A 20,827-nucleotide genomic window follows, 5' to 3' on the forward strand; every position below is an offset into this window, starting at 1 on the left:
ATAATTTTTAAAAGATTAATTCTAGTTTATGCAGTATTTCTACCTCAAGTAACTTAATCTGAAGATATGTTCTCTCACACTCACAAAATGATACATACAAGAATGTTCATTATAGCATTGTTTTTCATAGTGGAAAATTGCAGGCAACCAAAACATTCATCAATAGAAGAACAGATAAATGATTTTCAAATCCAGATGCTGGGATAACATAAAGACATTAAAATGAATAAGGTTGATCTGTATGTGCTGATAGAAAAATGACAGAGATATATCGTATGAAAAAAAATTGCAGAACATTCTGATGTGACTACCATATGTATAGTACTTCTGTATACCAATATATGTATAGAAAAAGCTTGCGGACTTTATTACCAAGCCATTCTTAATGATCTGGACATGAGGTCACCAGGGAATTTCACTACCTATGTTACATATTTTAATAATGTTAAAATTTACACAAATTCACATTATATTGTATTTAGGGAAAAAAGAAAAGGTCATTAGATTTGACATCCAGGTTGCATTTGCAATAGGTTAGTGGTGAAGGTGGATGGCATATAGGGCAAGACCTGTATCAGATTGTGTCCAAGGCACAATTAGACTTATGTCTTTTTCAGAATTCATTGACTTTCATGACAAGGTCTTGCTGGGGGATAGCCATACTAGTTTTGGGGCCCTAGACCTGACCTTCCTACAACAGAGGAAAGTAAAATAATTTTCTTCAAAAAGCAAATATGAGAATAATATTATTCAGGTGTAATTTTGTTGAAATAATCATCCCATTGTAGTATTTCATAGAGGTGGGAGTCCCTCTCTGTTTTAACCAATGAGGAGCATTTGATTTTCAGAGTTAATATAAGAGAGTAATGTTACCAGGAAACTTATTTTTCTAATATATTTTATACTGATAATGCCATCTTTGGGGTTGTATTGTTGTTGGTTGTTTGAGTAAACTTTATATTAAATTACAATGATATAACATTGTAAATACATAGCTCAATTTTTTTTCAAGTAAGCACACCTAGAAACAACCACCCAGACAGAGATATAGAACCTTACCAGCACCACAGAAGCGTCCCATGAACCTCTTCACAGTCTTAATTTTCCATAGGTTAACACTGTTTGGACTTCTCTCATCATGAATTAGTTTTGCATGTTTTTGTAATTTATATAATTTTATCCATGCAGCATGTACTCTTTTGAGTCTGGCTTCATTCACGCATTCATGTTGCAAGAAGCAGTGATCCATCCATCTTTGTAGTTGTGTATTACTCCATTCATATGAATACACCCAATACATTTATCTTCTATTTATGAGCATTTGGGTTTCTTCACTTGATGCTTTTATTAATAACACTGCTATGGATGTTGTTGTGAATGCAGTTTGAAGACATATACATATTTCTTCTGGGTAAGTATTTAGAGGTAAACCTGTTGTAACATTGGGTTATAAAAGTCCAACTTTACAGATTATGCCAAATAATTTCCAAGGCAGCTGTGGTACCAGTTTACACTCCCACCAGCATATGGAAAATACTTTCTCGCCGTTTTTACTGGACTTTTCACTCTCTTAAACATGTCTTTTGATGGATAGAAGCTTTAATTTTAATTAAGTCTATTTTATCAATCTTTTCCTTATGATTACTGCTCTTTGTATACTGTTTAAGAAATTTTTGCCTACCACCAAATTTATGAATTTATTATATGATGTTATCTTCAGGGAGTTTTATTATTGTACCTCTCATATTTAGGGCTACAAACAATCCATCTATAATAGATTGTCCAAATGATATGTGATAGAGGTGACGATTCTCTTTTTTTCATTTTATTCACATCAATATCCATCTATCCCAACACACTTTATTAACAAGATGATCCAATGCAACGTCATCTCTATCACAAATCAGGTGACTGGACATGTATGAGGGTATTTCTGAACTATATTCTGTTCCAGTCCTCTATTTGTCTATCCCACTGTGCTAATTACGCTACTTTTAAAAAGCAGTTCAAATCTCCCAACTCTGTTATTCTTTGTCAAGATTGTCTCACTTACTCTTGATCCTTTGCATTTCCACATAAATTTTAGAATTAGTTTGTTGCACTGCCCCTTTGCTGTGGAATGAATGTTTGTGTCCGCCCCCAGCCCCCCAGGGCAAATTTATATATTGAAGCCTAATACCTAATGTGATGGTATCTGGAAGTAGGACCTTTAGAAGTGATTAGATAATGAAGAATTAATGTCATTATGAAAGAGACCTCAGAGAGCTCCCTTGTCCCTTCTGCCTTGTGAGGACAGAGGGAGAAGGCAGTCTATGAATCAGGAAGCAGGCACCTTGATCTTGGATTTCTCAGCCTCCAGAACCATGAGAAATAAACGTCTGTTGTTTATAAACCACCAGTCTATGGTATTCTGTTAGAGCAGCCCAAACAGACTAAGATATGGTCCCCCACCACTGATTGCTGGGATTCTGATTCAATTTGCTCATTCTCGAGTCTTTCAAACTATGAGTATATTTTAAGACTGTTCGAATTTCTTTAGGAATACTGTGTAGTTTGTAAAGTAGACATTTTACACGTCTTGTTAGAATATTATTAGGTAGTTGATGCATTTTTAAACTATTATGAATACTTTAAAATTTTAATTTACTATTTATTGCTGCTAAATAGAAATCAATTGGTTATTGTATATTGAATTGCATACAGTAATTTTTTCTAATAGATTTCTTGCATTTTCTGTGTGTACAACCTGCTCTAACTGTGAGTAATTATAAGTTTGTTTCTTCTCAGTCCATGTATTTTTAATATATTTTTCTCACCTTATTGCCCTTTTAGGACATCCAATACAATGTTAAATAAAAGTGGTAATTACAAGTAGCCTTATTTTTTCTGAAGATGGAAGGAAAGTTTTAAAAGGATCATAATTAAATATGATTTTCCATGTTTTGTTTTGTTTTTATAGATGTTCTTTATCAGATTAAGAGTATTCCCATCTATCCACTTTTATTCCTTGCTTTCTAAGAATTTTTCATTTTCTTTTATTTCCTTTTTTCAAGCACATTTAACTGGTTTTTAAAGGTATCAAATGATACTTTTTCACCTTTTAGTTTGACCATATGCTTTTTCTTTAATCTACTAATTTGGTGAATTAAATTAATTGAATTTTGAATGTTAATCCACGTTTGCATTCCTGGCACAATTGGTTCTGACTTTTCATATATCACTGAATTTGATAATATATTATTTTTTATGCATCTTGCTAATGGATGAATTTGGGCAGTAATTATCATTTTGTAGTGCCCTTGTCAGATTCTGACAGTAGGTTATCTTAGCTTTGTAGAAGAACCTTGGAATTTTTTTTTTTTTTATGGAAGAGAGTATAATATTAGTGCCATTTTATTTGTTCCTTAAGTATTTAGAAGAATTCAGTGGACTTGGAGTTTGCTATGAGAGTAGGTTTTGAATTACAGACTCAAATTCTTTATTAGATATAGAATAATTCTGATTTTCCATTTACTCTTACTCAGTTTTGTTAAATGATGTTTTCAAGGTATTTATTTCATTTAAGTTTTGAAATTACTGACATAACGTTGTTTGTAATATCTTCCTATAATTTTTCAACATGTATAGCATCTATAGTAACATCCCTTTTAAATTTTCTGATATTATTTTTGCCTTCTATATTTTTTCCTTGATCCAGGGGTTTATCAATTTTGTGATATTTTCAAGAATTGACTTTCGGTTTTGTTGATTAATTTTATGTTTGTCTTCTATTTATTGGACTTCTGTATATATCATTATTATTTTTTCTTCTACTTTCTTTGGATTTAATTTGCTGTTCTTATAGCTGCTTCAGATAGATATATAGAGTGTTGATTTCCAGCATTCTTTTTTAATACATGCATGTGAGTCTAAGTTTTTTATCTATGCATGGCTTTAGTTGCATCCTGCATATTTTGATATATCAAATATGTTATCATTCATTTCCAAGTATTTTCTACTTTTCATTGTGATTCTTTGATCAGTGGTTTATTTATAACTATATAGATTAATAACAAATATTAAGGGAGTTCTTTTTCTGTTTATCTTTTTGTTGCAGATTTCTAGCTTAATTCTACTTTCTTCAGAGAATATAATCTCCTTTGAAATTTATTGAAACTTGTTTCATGGTCCATTGGTTAATACTGGTAACTTTCCAAGTACACTTGAGAAGAGTATATTTTATAGTACTGGGGTTCAGTATTCTGCATATATCAATTAGGTCAAGTTTATTAATGATGTTATTCAATACCAATCAGAATCCCAGCAAGGTTCAGTTATACATTCATAACAATTTGATTTAAGGGGGGAGAAACAGAAAAGGTCATGTCCATCTCAATGTATTTTATTACCCTCAGGACTTTGGCTCACAAGTCCTGACTTCTTTTATTGCCTTCTGATGCCTTTAAACAACTGTTCTTTGTATTTTATCCAGCTTTTATAGTTGTTCTCAGTGAAAGGGCTCTTCTGATGTAAGTTATGCTACCATAACTGAAAATGGAACTCCCCAGCCACCGTATTTTCACTGATGGCGTTACAATTCCCAACCGACCAAGCTATTTTCCTAAAAATAGCACAAAATAAATCTATTTCTAGGATGAAGAAAGTTTTCATTTTGCTTGAATTTATTACATAATTATTTAACTAGTGTGTTTCTAGAAAACAGAATGGATAATAAGAGAATATAAACCAAAGCTTTTTCAAGACTATAGGGATTATTCGCATGTAGGGAATGGCAGCATTTACCTCAAATCATCACATTTCACAATGACTCACCCACCTATAGGTAGAGCAAATCTTTTTTCTTTCAGAGACATGTTGCTCATGGCTGAGCCAAAGCTAAGCAAGGCTAACAGAACATGGGAATCTCATGCACACCAGCACCAATAGGTTTTCTGCTATAAGCCAAAATGATTAATGAATGATGTAGATATGTGTGGTGACTGTAAATATGTATGTATTTGCATGAACATGCCTGTGTGGCATGACTGTAGGTATACATATTTATGTACATACTGTTTGTATAATGGCCTATATATGGCCAGTTTATCTGTAGGCATCTGGTGAGAGCTAGATGTGGGTTTGTGCATAGTTGTGGGGCTAGCCTCTCAGCACAGGTGTGTACACCTAGCATGGGTCAACATGTGTCTGTAGGCCATTGTGTCCAAGAAGATGGGTTCAGGGATCTGGGATGGAGGTATCCCAAGATGGGGATATGGGAGGAGGAAAGGGTCACTTGAAAGTCTAAACACTGAATATTAGTATGCTTTGGCACCTTTATGACTAACACACTGTCACCTAGTCCCTTATGCTTATATCCATTCTCCTAAAGGTCTTCTGCCTTAGTATACAGAGAACATTCCAATTTCTGCAGTATGAGAAAAACCTTACTTGGGCCTTGACTTCTGCAAAACAACCAAACTCCTATCATCTTCTACCCCAGAATGTAGATCTCCATCTTTGTGTTCTCATCTGCTGTTCCTAGTTCAAATAAAAATATCTGACCACAAATGTGCCCTCTTCCCATAGACTCTTGTTATACCAATGAACTGTATCGGACTAAACACTGCTGGGGCATGCTATGATCTTTTGGACATTATTTTCTGCAAGCACACCACACATTTCCTGTTCACTCTCCTCTACCTACTATTACAGCCCCAGTGTACCTTCTTACCATTAGGCTCAGAGGAACTTGTGGTTGAGTCTACATGAGGTACAATAGTAATGATCATTCATAAAACTAATGAAATTTCATAATGCTATGCTCATTCACAATTTCTAGGGCCAGCAAACACATCTATATTCTAAGCTTAAATTCAATAATAGAATATTTTAATTGATTTTAACATGAGAGTAGGAAAGATAGAGGATGATTTAAAATATTTATTATGGTAATTTCTTGTACATTTCCTGCCCAAATTAATCGATATTACAGAAAAAATTCAAAGGAAGATTCAAATATACTCATAATAAAAATGGTAATCTCTAGAATTCTAATGAAAAAATTTATTATTATAAGTCTTGAGAAATGGGAAAATCCCTGGAAACAATCTAAAATAAGAGATTTTGAAATTGGCCAAATCTTGTATGGAATGAATGTAGTGACCACAAGGAGACAACGTGGGTTCACTGAAAACAAGTAAGACTAAAAGAATTTCATATCCTTCTTAGTGAGTATTTGTATGTTAGTATTCTAAGTGAATGTTGTTGGTAGTATTTCTTGATTTCAATAAGAGTCATTAAATGTAACTTTCAGAATCATTATGGAGAAAGTGGAGAAACATGGACTAAAAATAATTAGGTAGATTTACAGCTGGTTGAACTGCCAGATCCAAAGAGTATTAGTTAATGAATCAAAGTTAACCTGGGCCAGATACCCTGGTAAGTAGCTATAGATCCTATGGACTTGGCAGCCCTCAGGGGAGTGTTGTTGCTCCTAAGTTTCCCTCTGGTTCCATCTAGTGGCTGATTATGCACTAATCAATTGTCATTGCATTAATCTTGCTTCGTGTTTACATTGAATACTATTTATTTAACAGAGCTGTGATTATATAACTTCATGTGGGGCCACCTAGTGTTGCATCTTAAATTGCCAACGATTAGAGCAAGTCTATCTTCAGGACCTGGGTTATGCTCCAAGTCTGTAGGTATAAGCCAACCGAGTCCACTCAGGAGAATCAGAGTAAGGAATCACTTTACATTAAATACCGTGCAACTCCCATGAAGTGTTTTTTGTTTTCTTCTTTGAGGCACAGCTTTTCCTGCATCACAATTTTTTTCTGATTCCCCTCATATCCTTCAGCTCTTTTCTCCTTGTATTGTGTCCTGATTTACCTCTCGTTATATAGTAACACTAGCACAAATGTTAGCCCCACTTTGTGTTTGCTTAGAGTTTTGTAGATTATAAGCACATCTCTTTTTTTTTAAAGATTTATTTATTATATTTATTTTTGGCTGCATCGGGTCTCAGTTGAGGCACACAGGATCTTCGTTGAGGCAAACGGGCTCTTCGTTGCAGCATGTGGGATTCTCTCTAGTTGTGGTGTGTGGGTTTTCTCTTCTCTAGTTGTGGCGCACAGGCTCCAGGGCGCGTGGGCTCTGTAGTTGTGGTGCACGGGTTCCAGAGCGTGTGGGCTCTGTAGTTTGTGGCACACAGGCTCTCTAGTTGAGGCGCACGAGCTCAGTAGTTGTGGCATGCGGTCTTAGTTGCCCCGCGGCCTGTGGGATCTTAGTTCCCTGACCAGGGATCGAACTCACCTCCCCTGCATTGTAAGGCGGATTCTTTACCACTGGACCACCAGGGAAGTCCCTAAGCAATCTTTATATGTCATTTTATTTAAATAGACAGGGAGATTGGGAATATCTCCTGGCAGATGAAAGACACTAAGGCTCAGGGATGTTAAGAATACTAATCAAGCTGTCACAGTTGATTTATCATGAAGCTTGAGCTCCAGCCCAGTCTTTTTTAACAGCGTTTCTTCAACACGTGTTTTTTTCAGCTTTATTGTGGTATAACTGACAAATAAAATAATAAGATATTTAAAGGGTACATCATGATGGTTTGATTCCAGCCCAGTCTTTTGAAGAATCATCTAGGTCCCCTTCTCCTTTATCATACTGCTCAGCAGAAAACTCCCAGTGTCCCCAATAATCTAAGCAGGGAGCTTCTTGAGTGCTTTCACCTTCTCTTCTAGCCATGATTCCAACACATCAATTTTGATAAACCTAGTCATGGAGACAAACATGCCCCATGGATCACTGGGACAAATTCTTCAAAGCGCAGACTCAAAGGGTCTCAATTTAAACTAGCATACAGTTTTTCCCAAAAAAACTTCTCTAGTAACCACAACAAAAACTATCTGAACCCCAATAATTTGTACTAGACAGAGGCTCCTTATACTTTTACTGGACAACACCCTTTTCTTACCTGCTAACGGCAACCTGCCATAGTATTTCAGGAATGAAGAAAGTTTCTAAAGCTCCTTGAATACACAATCAACACCAGTCTTCAGCACCACCATCATCATACTTATCATCACAGATAATAGTTATTGAACAATAACCATGGCCAATAACTGTGCCCAGTGCTGTTACACTCGTTCTCAGCTAATCCTTCATAACCCTGAAAGGAAGGAGTTAGACTGAGTCTTTTCCTTAGAAAAGCTACGAAATCAACGAAAATCATGGAGATAGTAAATTCTAGAGCTGGGATTTGAAACTGGATCTGTCTCACACATCTAGCACCCAATATAACATCTCTTACAGGTACTCAATTCATGCAACAGCAACAACAGCAATAAATATCTTCCCCCTATATCTTCCTCCTGCTCTCACTGTATAATAGATTTCTGCTTGAGATGAAATATTGAACCAAATGATCATTTGGTCTTTCCAGCTCTTTGGATTCTATGAACCAAATAATGAACCTTGCCCTACACAAGCCTGAGAAGTAAGAGAGTTTTGGTAAATGTGTGAAGCGTAAGCCAGACCACATACTTCTGTGATGAAAAACATTAATTCCAGAGCTGCAGCCAAGAGGGTCTTGCTTTTAGTTTGAAAGAAACTTTATGTTACACAATAAATCAGATGGAAACATCAATGATAATATTTGTCAACATGGCTCAGCACACTTTAGCAGAGAATTACCAAGCTCCTGTCATGATGAAAAGGAAATTGGAAGGCTGTCAAGTGATATCATCCCCTGTACATTGATCCAGTGCTGCAGGTTTTGGATGATTTGGTGTTAAATTCATCTTTACACATCACTGTTTCTTGAGGTTTGGATTTTTTGTGAGCTATATGGCTTGTGATTTAAGGGACATAAAAGAAAGTTCTTTTGAAAAAAGAACTTATTAAGGGAACAAAAATAGAGCTAGTTATGTTGTTAAAATATTTGGGGTTGAATAATATCTTTTTAAGTGATAACATTATGGTAAGTAATGTTTAATAGAAGCATGTAGGATAGTGGACTTCTCTCTAACGGTGCACGAACGTTTGCATGAAGTAAGTAAAATTAGGAAAATCCTGAAAATATGACCAAAAATGGTACTCACAATATTGATTGTCATATATTTTGATATACGAGGCTTTAATAAGGCTGCAGTGAAGGTATTATTTGATGAATGCTTAAGTTTTTAGATTTCCTCAAGGTTATAGAAACAAAATCCAGTTTCAATGGATTAAGTGACAGTGCAAAATACCTTACTGTCTAGTTTTGTTGCTCTCTAATGCTATTTTCACAAAAATTACTGATGACACTGCATTAACAAGTTTCATTTTTACTGTCAGATATTTTATGTGCCTGTCCAGATGCAATTATAAATTGAAAAACCAAAATTATAAGCGATATATCATGTCTAAAATAACCATTACTTTTCCTAAAACGTTACTAAAATAATTCTCAAATAATACTTATTGGTTGTTTTGAATTTGAATATGTGGAGTAAATCACACTGACTAAAATTAAAGGTACATAATAACTAATTGATAAACATTTAAATTAGTGGCTGGAAGGTAGGTGAAATTAATATTTCCAAAGTGGAGTCATTAACCACAATTGTCATTTTCTACTATGCTGATGGAAGAAATCTATTTCATTTAAGGTTAGATGGACATGTTATGTGAGTGATCCACTAATTTCCTCATCGGCTTATATAAAAATCGTCTACCAGGGAAATTGGAAAAACCATGCCTTTAAGTTTGTTCCCAATATACAGAATCCCTCTGTTACTCTCACTCCACCTCCAATAATCCAGTTACTGAATTCTAATAGTCGTTTCTACCTATACTCTTGCCAGGTCAGGCAGGAGTATTATTCCATTTATCAATGAAAACACACCACTAACTGGTGATTTTATTACGTATGAACATGTTCCAAGGAGTGATAGACTTTTGATTTAGAACGCTGAATCACGAGCTACTGTTGCGTCTGGTGAAAGCTAAGGCTGTTCAGTTTTCAGCTTCAGGTGATAAGATATTGATGTGCCCCCCTATCTCAAGCCAGTAATCAAATACAATGTGGCTACAAGGTGCTTATGGTGACTGGATGCCTCTGCAGGAGGCATATGGAACTAAGAATATTACTTAATCCCTGTGAACAAGGTCTACCATAGTCCTTAGAGATATCGAACCCTTGTGTTCACCAGATGCTTAAAGAGAGTTGTAGTGGGGTCACAGATAAGGAAGAGCCTTGGGCTCAGATCTGTAGAACTCATAGGTTATATATAATCTCCTGAAGAGGAAGTATTGTTGAAATATTTATCTTTCATATCATCTGAAATAGGTTGGGCTCACAGCAGGCATTTAGTACATTCTTGCTGACCTGTTTCATTGTTTTGACTCCTGGGCAGCATAATGGCATACAAATAGAAAGTAATACGAGGTCGTGACTGGTATATACGCTGAAACTGGTTTCTGGTTGCTGAAAATAATCAAGATGACGAGGAGAATAAGGGTAGAGGTGTGTATGTGTGTGTGTGTGTGTGTGTGTGTGTGTGTGTGTGTGTGTGTTAGAGAGGGAGAGAGAGAGAGAGAGAGAAGGAGGGAAATCATGAGAGAGGTAGACCCTTCCCATCTGCTTCAGGAGTACCTATTGTTGCTAGTTTCAGGACTGCATGAAAAGCAAGTCTAAAAGCATTGAATCCATTCCCTTTATTCATTATTAAGTTAATAATTTAAAGTATTGATTAATTAAATTCCCCTTCTTCTACTCCACCAAAAGAAGACATACAGATGGCCAAGAGGCACATGAAAAGATGCTCGACATCGCTAATTATTACAGAAATGCAAATCAAAGCTACAACGAGACATCACCTCATACCAGTCAGAATGGCCATCATCCAAAAAGTCTACAAACAATAAATGCTGGAGAGGGTGTGGAGAAAAGGGAACCCTCCTACACTGTTGGTGGAAATGTAAATTGGTACAGCCACTATGGAGAACAGTATGGAGGTTCCTTAAGAAACTAAAATTAGACCTACCATATGATCCAGCAATCCCACTCCTGGGCAGAAAAACCATGGTTCGAAAGGATACATGCACCCCAATGTTCTTTGCAGCGCTGTTTACAATAGCCAAGGCATGGAAGCAACCTAAGTGTCCACTGACAGATGAATGGATAAAGAAGATGTGGTACATATATACAATGGAATATTACTCAGCCATTAAAAAGAATGAAGTAATGCCATTTGCAGCAACATGGATGGACCTAAAGATTATTATACTAAGTGAAGTAAGTCAGAGAAAGACAAATATCATATGATATCACTCATATGTGGAATCTAATTTTTAAAAAAATGATAAAAATGAACTTATTTACAAAACAGAAACAGACTCACAGACTTAGAGAATGAACTTATGGTTACCAGGGGGGATGGGGGGAGGGAAAAATTGAGAGTTTGGAATTGAAATTTACACACTGCTATATTTAAAATAGCTAACCAACAAGGACCTACTGTATAGCACGGGGAACTCTGCTCAATACTCTGTAATAGCCTCAAGGGGAAAATAATTTGAAAAAGAATAGACACATGTATATGTATAAGTGGATCACTTTGCTGTACACCTGAAACTATCACAACATTGTTAATCAACTATACTCCAATATAAAATAAAATTTTTTTTAAAAGAAAAAAAAGTCAAAAAAATTCCCCTCATCTTGGGGTAGGCCAAAATTCTGTAATAAAGAAATTAATATTTCAAAATAAATGTGTAACATCTGAATGCAATGCATAGAATAAAAATACATTTAGTTATTAAGTTGTAGCATTTTGGAGCTAAAAGAGACCTCAAACATCATTTATTTGAACTCTTTTATTTTATGAATGACAAAACTAAGGTTCAAAGAGGAAAAATAACTTCCCCAAATTCAAACATCCAGTAGAGAGCAAGGAATATTGACTTTTAGTTCAGTGATCCTTGTACTTACTAGGCTGCCTCACGCTGCACATTAGTGAACACAACAAAGTCACATGGATGGGAACATCTTTTCCTGTTCTTCATCAGTTACATATATACAGATAATTTCTCCCAAGCCCTGTGATTTATAGTTAATTTTAATCAAATGTAAATTTTATAATCAGTTCTTATAATCATTTACAAAAATGATTTGCAAATTTAACTTTTAGACATTTCACTGGGTAGTTGGTTATTCTCTTTTCATTTTATCCACATTAGAAAGACCCGTCTGTAATACAGGTTCTAAAAGAAGGCTTTGGACTTCTTTTTGTCTGTAAAAGCATCTAGGATAATTTATATTCTTGTAGACACAGAATATTTGCTTTTGGACCATAGTATAAGCAACATCTAAAATCATGCTTATCGAAATACAAAAGGAAAGCAGCACTCAGCTTTGTGTCTGCAAATAATAGTTGCTCAAAACAAATAAAGTTATTATTTTTAATAATAATATTATTAGTTTAGGACTCTCACCCTCCAATTTTCCTATCCTGCATCCTTTTCGTATCTGATTTCTGTTGTTTCTATTTTTGTATATATCATCTACTACTCATTGGTGATCATCACCCTGTGGTTGGGAAATTAGGAAACCAGCTCAACAAAATAATAAAAACACATTTATCTACCATCAAAAACAGATATGCAACAATTCCTCACAAATTTACATAGTTAAGAGTGGCAGCTATATAGCTGTTTGCTCGTTCCCATAATAGGATGTCCAGGGTTTCATGGTGTTATCATCTGCTGAATCATTTCCTCCAACTTCATATCGTTTCTAAAATACAATTGATTTCCTTGGTTTAATGGTTATTTTCTTCTGTAATGGAATTATTTTTTCTAATGAGAGTAATAGTTTTCTTTCACTCATCAGAAAATAAGGAAATGCATAATTTTTACATATATTTTTAAGCATGAATAAGGTATTGAGTTCAAGATGAGTAAGAAAATATACACTTAGGCTCACATTTCAGGATCTGTATCGTGCCTTTTCTGAAAAAAATCTGCACAATATTTTAATAATATTTTAATAATATTTTTATGGACATCAAATTATATGTAATGATGTCTTTTGACTCAATAATGGCAGAAATATATGAACTCCTGTACACTGAGAAAAAAAAGAAACACACTTTGGGCAACAGAAATAAAACTCCTTTCAATGGTTTGCTAGCGAATCACTATCCTAATTCTAATGCCAGGATAGACTCAACAAAGCTTACCTAATTTATCTTCTATATTACTATTACAGCAGTCTAAGAGTTTCTCAGTTGCCAAATTATGCTTGATTTATATTGCGCTCTTAGGCAACTGAACTTGGGGGTTTGTTTATTTTATAGGTTGGTTGGTTTGGTTTGGGTTGTTGCACATGAATTTTAAGGTAGTTCTTCCTTATCATACAATAGATCTTTTGAATGTAAATGCTAAAAGTTATCATCCAAACTATTAGTTATGCCCTAAGCCCTAGTGGTCTGCATATAAAAAACTCACACATGCCCTTTGTCTTTAACCAATTCTCTTTCTCTTTCTCTCCTCCCCCCCCCCCCACACACACTGTAGCTGCCTATTTACCTATTAATACTTCTTGGAAATAATGATTCAACAGAAAATATATTTTCTCTTATCCTACATTTTTCTAAATTTTCTGGATTGGCCTTGGAAAAGACTTAGCTGCAACTTAAAACCATAGAGATCTGTGGCAACATTTTCCTAACCTACTTTTTTGGACTCTTGTGAACAAAAGGAATGAAGTCAGTTTGGTGGTGTGACTTTTTCTTAATAAAGCCGAAAGGTTCCTGGTGACCACTGATGCTTTTTCTTGTTCTTGTGTTTACAAACCATAGGCCTGATAATCTATTCTGGAGATGATTTGTACATAGAAACCAAAGTTACTTATCGTTAGAAGCCAAATTCTACCATTTCCCTTTAGGAACTAGTGTTCTGACATCTCTCTCATTCCCATGACATGTTAAACATGGCTAAGGTAGTTCTTCTGCAAGAACTTTCTAAAGTGAAAGTCATCTACACTAGAGACTTAAAAACTCATTTTAAGAGTCTAACAATGCTCTTTTATGCTATAGTGTACGTAGGAATCACTTGGGATCTTCCTAAAATGCAGATTTTGATTCAGTGGGTCTGGACTGCGGCTTGATATTTTTCACTTCTGACAAACAGGTGATGCTTCTGCAGCTGATCCCTGAACTATGATTTGTGTAGCAAGGAACTGCACAGTGATCCTCAAACTTGAATGCTCATTAGAATCACCTTCAGGGCTTTAAAATAAATAGTGTCTGGGTCCCACCCCCTGAGATTCTGATTTAATTGCTCTGGGAAGTGGTCTGGACACTGGGAATTTTAGAAGTCCCCAGGAGATTTTAATGTGCAGCCAAGAGTGGGAATCACTGTCCCTTTCAGCCCTCTCTGTATCACTGCATTTTCTTTGATGAATAGAATGGAAGCAAGTAAGGAATTTCTCTTTCAAAAACAACAAAGAAAACTGCTTTCTTGGGGGCATATCGATGATTATAAAGGCATGCCCAGTTCTACTGCTAGCATGCTCGGACCCCGCAACTGTCAAAGTGGTTCTGGGACCATCACTTGGGACTTGTTAGAAATGAAGAATCTTGGACCTCACCGCAAACATTGAGAATCAAAACCTGCCTTTTTAACAAGATTTTCCAGGTGATATTTATGCACGTTAAAGTTTGAGACTCACTGCTCTAGGAGGTTCTGTTCCCTTGGCAGTCGTTCTGTGTCAAGTACACGGTGCAACCAATCAGTCCCATTATAAAGACCTTGGAAGTGAAGAGGGGAGAGAGAAGAAGCCAATCAACAGTGAATAACTGACAAAGTGCTCCATATAGCCTTGCAAGTCAACTCCAAAATATACTCACAACCAGGGTAAATTTCAAATCTGTCAAGGAAGTACTTATATAGCAAAAATAAGTAATAATTATTTTTGCTAATTTATGCAGCATTCATTTTTTTCTTTGTTTTGGTGATTAATTGTGTGGGCATGCTCTACAGCTCTACAGCTCTGTATCAGTAGTTCTCAACTGAGGGCAATTTTACTTCCCCAGGGACATTTGGTATTTTGGTTGTCACAACTTGGGAGGGTGTGTGTAAGTGGCATCTAGAGGGTAGAGGCCAGATATACTGTTATCAGGGAAACATCCTACATTGCCCAAAAACAAAGAATTATCTGGCACTAGATGTCAATAATCCACTGAGGTTGAGAAATTCTGCACTACAGTGTATCAGTTTAGGGATACACACATACACACACATAAACATATATGCATTTCTTGAAGAGGCAAAATATCACTTGTAAAGTGGAATAAGGTAGTTAAAAATTTCCTCTGGAAACTCACTCCATTATGAAAAGCTGAATGACCAGGATAGTAGAATAACACAGTGATCTCAAGGTGTGCAAGTTGGTATAAATGTGTAAGGATCCCTGGGATGTATAGTTCATTTTCTTAGCGAATGCATTAAACACTGCTGACTGGCATTGTAAAAATAGTCCAGTAACATCTCGCTGTTTACTTTTTGGTTCTCATTAGTGTTAAAGTGTCAAAACCGAGTAACCACTTAGTAAGCACCCTCGTGCTGGTGGCACTGAATTAGGCACTCCACAGAGATAAATCCCCGACTTTAATCACTTGTGGGATTAATTTACAATGTGTAAAATGCACCATTGTGTAACCTTCGGAGAAGTTCTCTTGGTTGTGCTCTTTGTTTTCATTTCATGTGATCATGTTTAGTCTGTTAGGAGTTGTTGAAGTTCTGCTGAGGAAAACCAATGTTGCAGTACAGACACATCAGCCAGCCTTGGACGTTGATGAGATTCCTTGTATAGAAACGGGGTCCACTAACTGTTCAGAGCCAGGGCTCTATAGTGAGATGCACAATAGACATTGATCAAGGCAGTTCTTGGGAATATGAAAACTGGGTAAAGGTAGAGGCCTGGCACCAGGGATCTGGCAGGCTCATGGTGTTGGCCTCCTTAACTTCTCTGCCTCCTACCTAGGCTTGCTTCGGGTCCCTTGTCACCAAAGTTCAGAACATATCTTTTGGAGGTATTCCAGGTGACCCTACAGTGTGCTGGAGGAAAGTGTTAGACCTTCCAGCAATAGCGTTCTATCTAAAAATGGAAAACAATGAGGTTTGCTAATGATTCATATATGACTTTCACACTTGGTTTGTCTGCCAGATGTTCAAGTGTCACACTGTGTCCTGAGGAAAACCTGAAGCTGGTCCACAGCTGTGACTTTACTAGTTCCTTTGCTTTCGACATATTGCAACGTATGGTGGCTTAAACGTACTCAGACATGTGATTTTACCATCTTAAATCATAGAATCTTCACAACCTTGTTTATTGGAATGGGGTATAAGCAAAATAACTTTTGTTCTCCATGGAGATTCACTGGCTAGCTCCTTGCAAAGCACCAAAAAAGTAGTTGAAATTAGAGATATCAACTTTTTCTTTTACAAAATGATTAATTTGCTGACCTTTTCAGGGATGACCAATGACTGTCAGTAGTTGCTACCTCGCAGGCATTTAAAGACACGCAAACACATATAATCGGTCGCTTTAATATTAAGTGGGTTTTTATAAAGAACAAGACAACAGTTACTGTTGAAAATAACTAATGCTTTGTAGAGAGTATAATACCAAAAAATCTGAGGGATTTTGTTCCCATATCTAGGAAGTTTTGTTACTGAAAAAGATGTGTCGTGTATAAAAACTCTGAGATCTAGTCACCTTGAAAACTAGACTTTGATTTTCTAAATTATTTAAAGATCTCCCAAAGGAAGAGTTTCAGTGGAATTTCAATGTCTTTCACAGAAATCTTTTATTCCCTCACAGAGGTTCACTGGTTAACTCCTAGTAAAGCACAAAAACGCATAGTTGAAATTAAAGCTACTATGTTTTCTTTTTTTTAAACAAAAGAGAGGTGTTAATTTTCAGAGATGACCAGTGACTCAACAGTCTCTACCTTACAGATATTTAAAGACATAGACACATTCCTCACATTTAATCTGTCAAATATATATACAGCAACAGCTTTATTGAAATACAATTCACATATAAAATTCACCCTGTTAAAGTGTATAAATCGGTGGTTTTTACTACATTCACAGTCATCCAACCATCACCACAATCTAATTTCAGAACATTTACATCACCCCAGAAGGAATCCCATACATATTATCAGTAACTTCCTATTCTCACCTACTCCCAGCCCTTGACAATGTGGTCATACAGGACCACATACTGAGAATAAGCAAAAATAACATACCAACTTGCTCCAGAAAATGGTTTCTTCTGGAATATAAGACTAAATCAACTAAGATAATCCAAAGCCTTTATACCATAAACTATGCCCAAACTTAAACAGTTCCCCACTTCACAAGATCAGCCTTAAAATCACCATCCCAGACTCTAAACTAAACGCCTATAAATATTCTCTCCTGACTTCTCCTGTTCTGAGACACAACTAAGACTGTCAAATTCTAAAATGAGTCTAATAAAGTTAGCTTTGCTTGATTTGCAGGTGTTCTCTCTTACTGCAGTGAGTCTGATAAACTAAGCTTTGAGTAATCAACAGATGTTTCTGGTGGACTCTTAGAATCCACATTTGGTAGTCCCCTTACTCTCCCAGTTGGGTTTCTTGGGCAAGAGTCAGGATGGCTCCAGCTCTCTCTTGCTTGTAAACTGTGGAAAACACTCACACATTCTTTCCCCTTGTCAAACTCTTAGAGTGCAGGCTGATTCCAATATAGTCACTTTTCCTTTGCTTTGCCACCAAAGAAAGAGCTCACCTTCCTGCCTAACCTGCCTTCACGGCTTCCTAGTCAGTAGTGACATTCCAGTCCACTGTCACTTGACAACCTCAAGGAACATATATGAGAGTCTTTGCTCCCTTAAAACACTTCTCTTTAAGCTTGAGGTGGAATCCAGCCATCCCCACCTTGGGATTGGTATGGGGTAATGGGTGAGACCACAGAAAGGTAACAGCTTCCTCCAAAGAAATCTCCTCACAAATCCATTCTTCAAAATCTGCTCAACTCCTAAAGGATTTTAAGATTTGAAAAATTAACAACTTTTTTTTGAAAATTCGAATTTAGTACAGCAAGCACACTTTGGAATATATCTATTGTATCCTGGTGCCTCAGTCAAAACTCTCATCATGACAGTCAGCTATAGTCACATAGTAGTCCCCCCTTATCCTCGGGAGACACATTCCAAGACCTCCAATGGATGCCTGAAACCATGGATAGTACTGAATCCTATATATATATTGTTTTTTTTCCTAAACATAATACATACCTATGACAAAGTCTAATATACAAATTAGGCACAGTAAGAGATAACAATAATAACTAATAATAGAACAATTTTAACAATACACTGTAATAAAAGTTATGTGAATGTTGTCTCTCTCTCTCTCAAAGTAACTTATTGTACAAATCTAATGCCTTTTCCATCTTAACTAATTACTTATCACACACTATGGCCCTAACTTTTGCAGTTTGAGGTGTGGCAGCAGAACCAGCACGAATTTCTTTTTCCTTCTTCACAATTTCATGGATAGAAGATATTCATGGATAGAAGATATACCTAGATCTTAGCAACTTCAGCACACGATTTTTCTTCTTTCCTTATTAAGTCGACAACTTTCACCTTTTCACTTAAAGGAAGCACTTTATGGCTACTCTTTGATATATCTGAATTGCCAGCATCACTTCTCTTGTGCTTTGGGGCCATTATTAAGGAAAATATGGGTGACTTGAACACAAGCACTGTGATCCCGGGACAGTCAATCTGATAACTGAGAAGGCTATTAAATGACTAACAGGCAGGATTCTCTGGACAAAGGGATGATTCACATCCTGAGGGGGATGGAGCGGGATGGTAAGAGATTTCATCAAACTACTCAGAGTGGCACACAATTTAAACTTTACGTGGAATCTAGAAAAATGATACAGATGAACCGGTTTGCAAGGCAGAAATAGAGACACAGATGTAGAGAACAAACGTATGGACACCAAGGGGGGAAAGCGGGGGGTCGGGGGTGGAGGTGGTGGGATGAATTGGGAGATTGGGATTCACATATATACACTAATATTTATAAAATAGATAACTAATGAGAACCTGCTGTATAGCACAAGGAACTCCACTTCGCTGTACAGTAGAAATTAACACAACGTTGTAAAACAACTATACCCCAATAAAAAAAATAAACTTTATGAATTATTTCTGGAATTTTCCATTTAATATTTTCTGACAGAGGTTGACCACAGGAAATTGAAACTGCAGAAAGTGAAACTGCAAATAAGGGGGAGACTACAGTATTTTGGGGTAAACGTGCCAAGCACTTATTTTACTGAGAAGCATTTGCTGTTAAAAATTAGTTTGGGGGCTTCCCTGGTGGCGCAGTGGTTGAGAGTCCGCCTGCCGATGCCGGGGACACGGGTTCGTGCCCCGGTCTGGGAAGATCCCACATGCCACGGAGCGGGTGGGCCTGTGAGCCATGGCCGCTGAGCCTGTGCTCCGCGACGGGAGAGGCCGCGACAGTGAGAGGCCTGCGTACCGCAAAAAAAAAAAAAAAAAAAAAAAAAAAAAATTAGTTTGGGACCAGTGATCTAGCCAAGTGCTTCCCATGCTTTAATGTACATACAAAATTACCATGGGGATTTTCTTAAAATGCAGATAAACAGGTTCTGATTCTGTAGGTCTGCAGTGAGGACGGAGATTCTGCATCCCTAAAAATCTCCCAAGAGACGTCAAAGCTGCTGGTCCTCAGACCACAAGACTCCAAGCAGGCTCCCTGTCTCAGGGGTTGGATCAGAATTGTGAATTCTTTGAACTAGAAAATTGAAAACAGAACAACAACCAGAGTGCAATCACTCATCTCTGTGTTGTCCAGGCAAAGAGATGAGGAGCAAGAATCTGGGTTAGGAACTGGGCAGAATATGAGAAATAATAAAATTGAGAAGAGGCGGTGAAGGGACAGGAGGATTTCAAAAGGAGCCTAATTACAGATGTGAGACATAGTAGGCAGAAGATAAGAATGGGTCAGAAGAGCAAGACAGAATAATGGGAGGAAGAACGTAGACGAAACCAATATAACCTGGCATTTCTGGTCCATATTTCATTGGACAGACACATTTCCAAATGCCAGTTTTGCTGTGCTCCTTTGCAATTTTTTGTTTTGATGGATATTAAAAGAACTTGAAGAGGTGGGAGATACAGATCCAGCCTGGGCCAAACATACCAATTCTTTTCTTTCCTGCTTATTTACACACTCACTGTTGCTATGCCACATTTGAGAAAATTTCTTTTGAGAAATATCCAAACTGATAGTAAAGGTACTGCATAAGTCGGAAAAATAGAATTATAAAAAAGTCCAGCCTACTCAAAACTATACTCAGTTATCTTGTAAGTTTGCTGGAAATAAAATAATTTCCAGTGTTTTCTCTATCAAAAACTCCTCACCATTTTTGTCTGTTTGTGTAGTTAAAACAGAAATTTTGAGGAGTGTGTGGGGGTCAGTCATTTTCAGCAGTGTCTTTTGAAAGAGCAAAGATGATGCTGGGTAAACAAGAAGTGTCCCTGAGCAGGAGTTTCCACTGTTGGATTTTTGCATGCAGGAGGAACTGACCTTGTCCGTCAAGATCTCTCATAAGCAACAGTGACAGAGCATCTCACTTACATATCATATTTCCCACTTGTAAATAAATATATTGAGACAAACTGTTTAAGTGAGGCACTTTGCAGGCACTACAATCATCAATGGCTAATGAATCAGTGTTTCTGGTCCAATAACATAAC

Source organism: Lagenorhynchus albirostris, chromosome X (assembly GCF_949774975.1).
Source record: "Lagenorhynchus albirostris chromosome X, mLagAlb1.1, whole genome shotgun sequence".
Lineage (NCBI taxonomy): Eukaryota > Metazoa > Chordata > Mammalia > Artiodactyla > Delphinidae > Lagenorhynchus > Lagenorhynchus albirostris.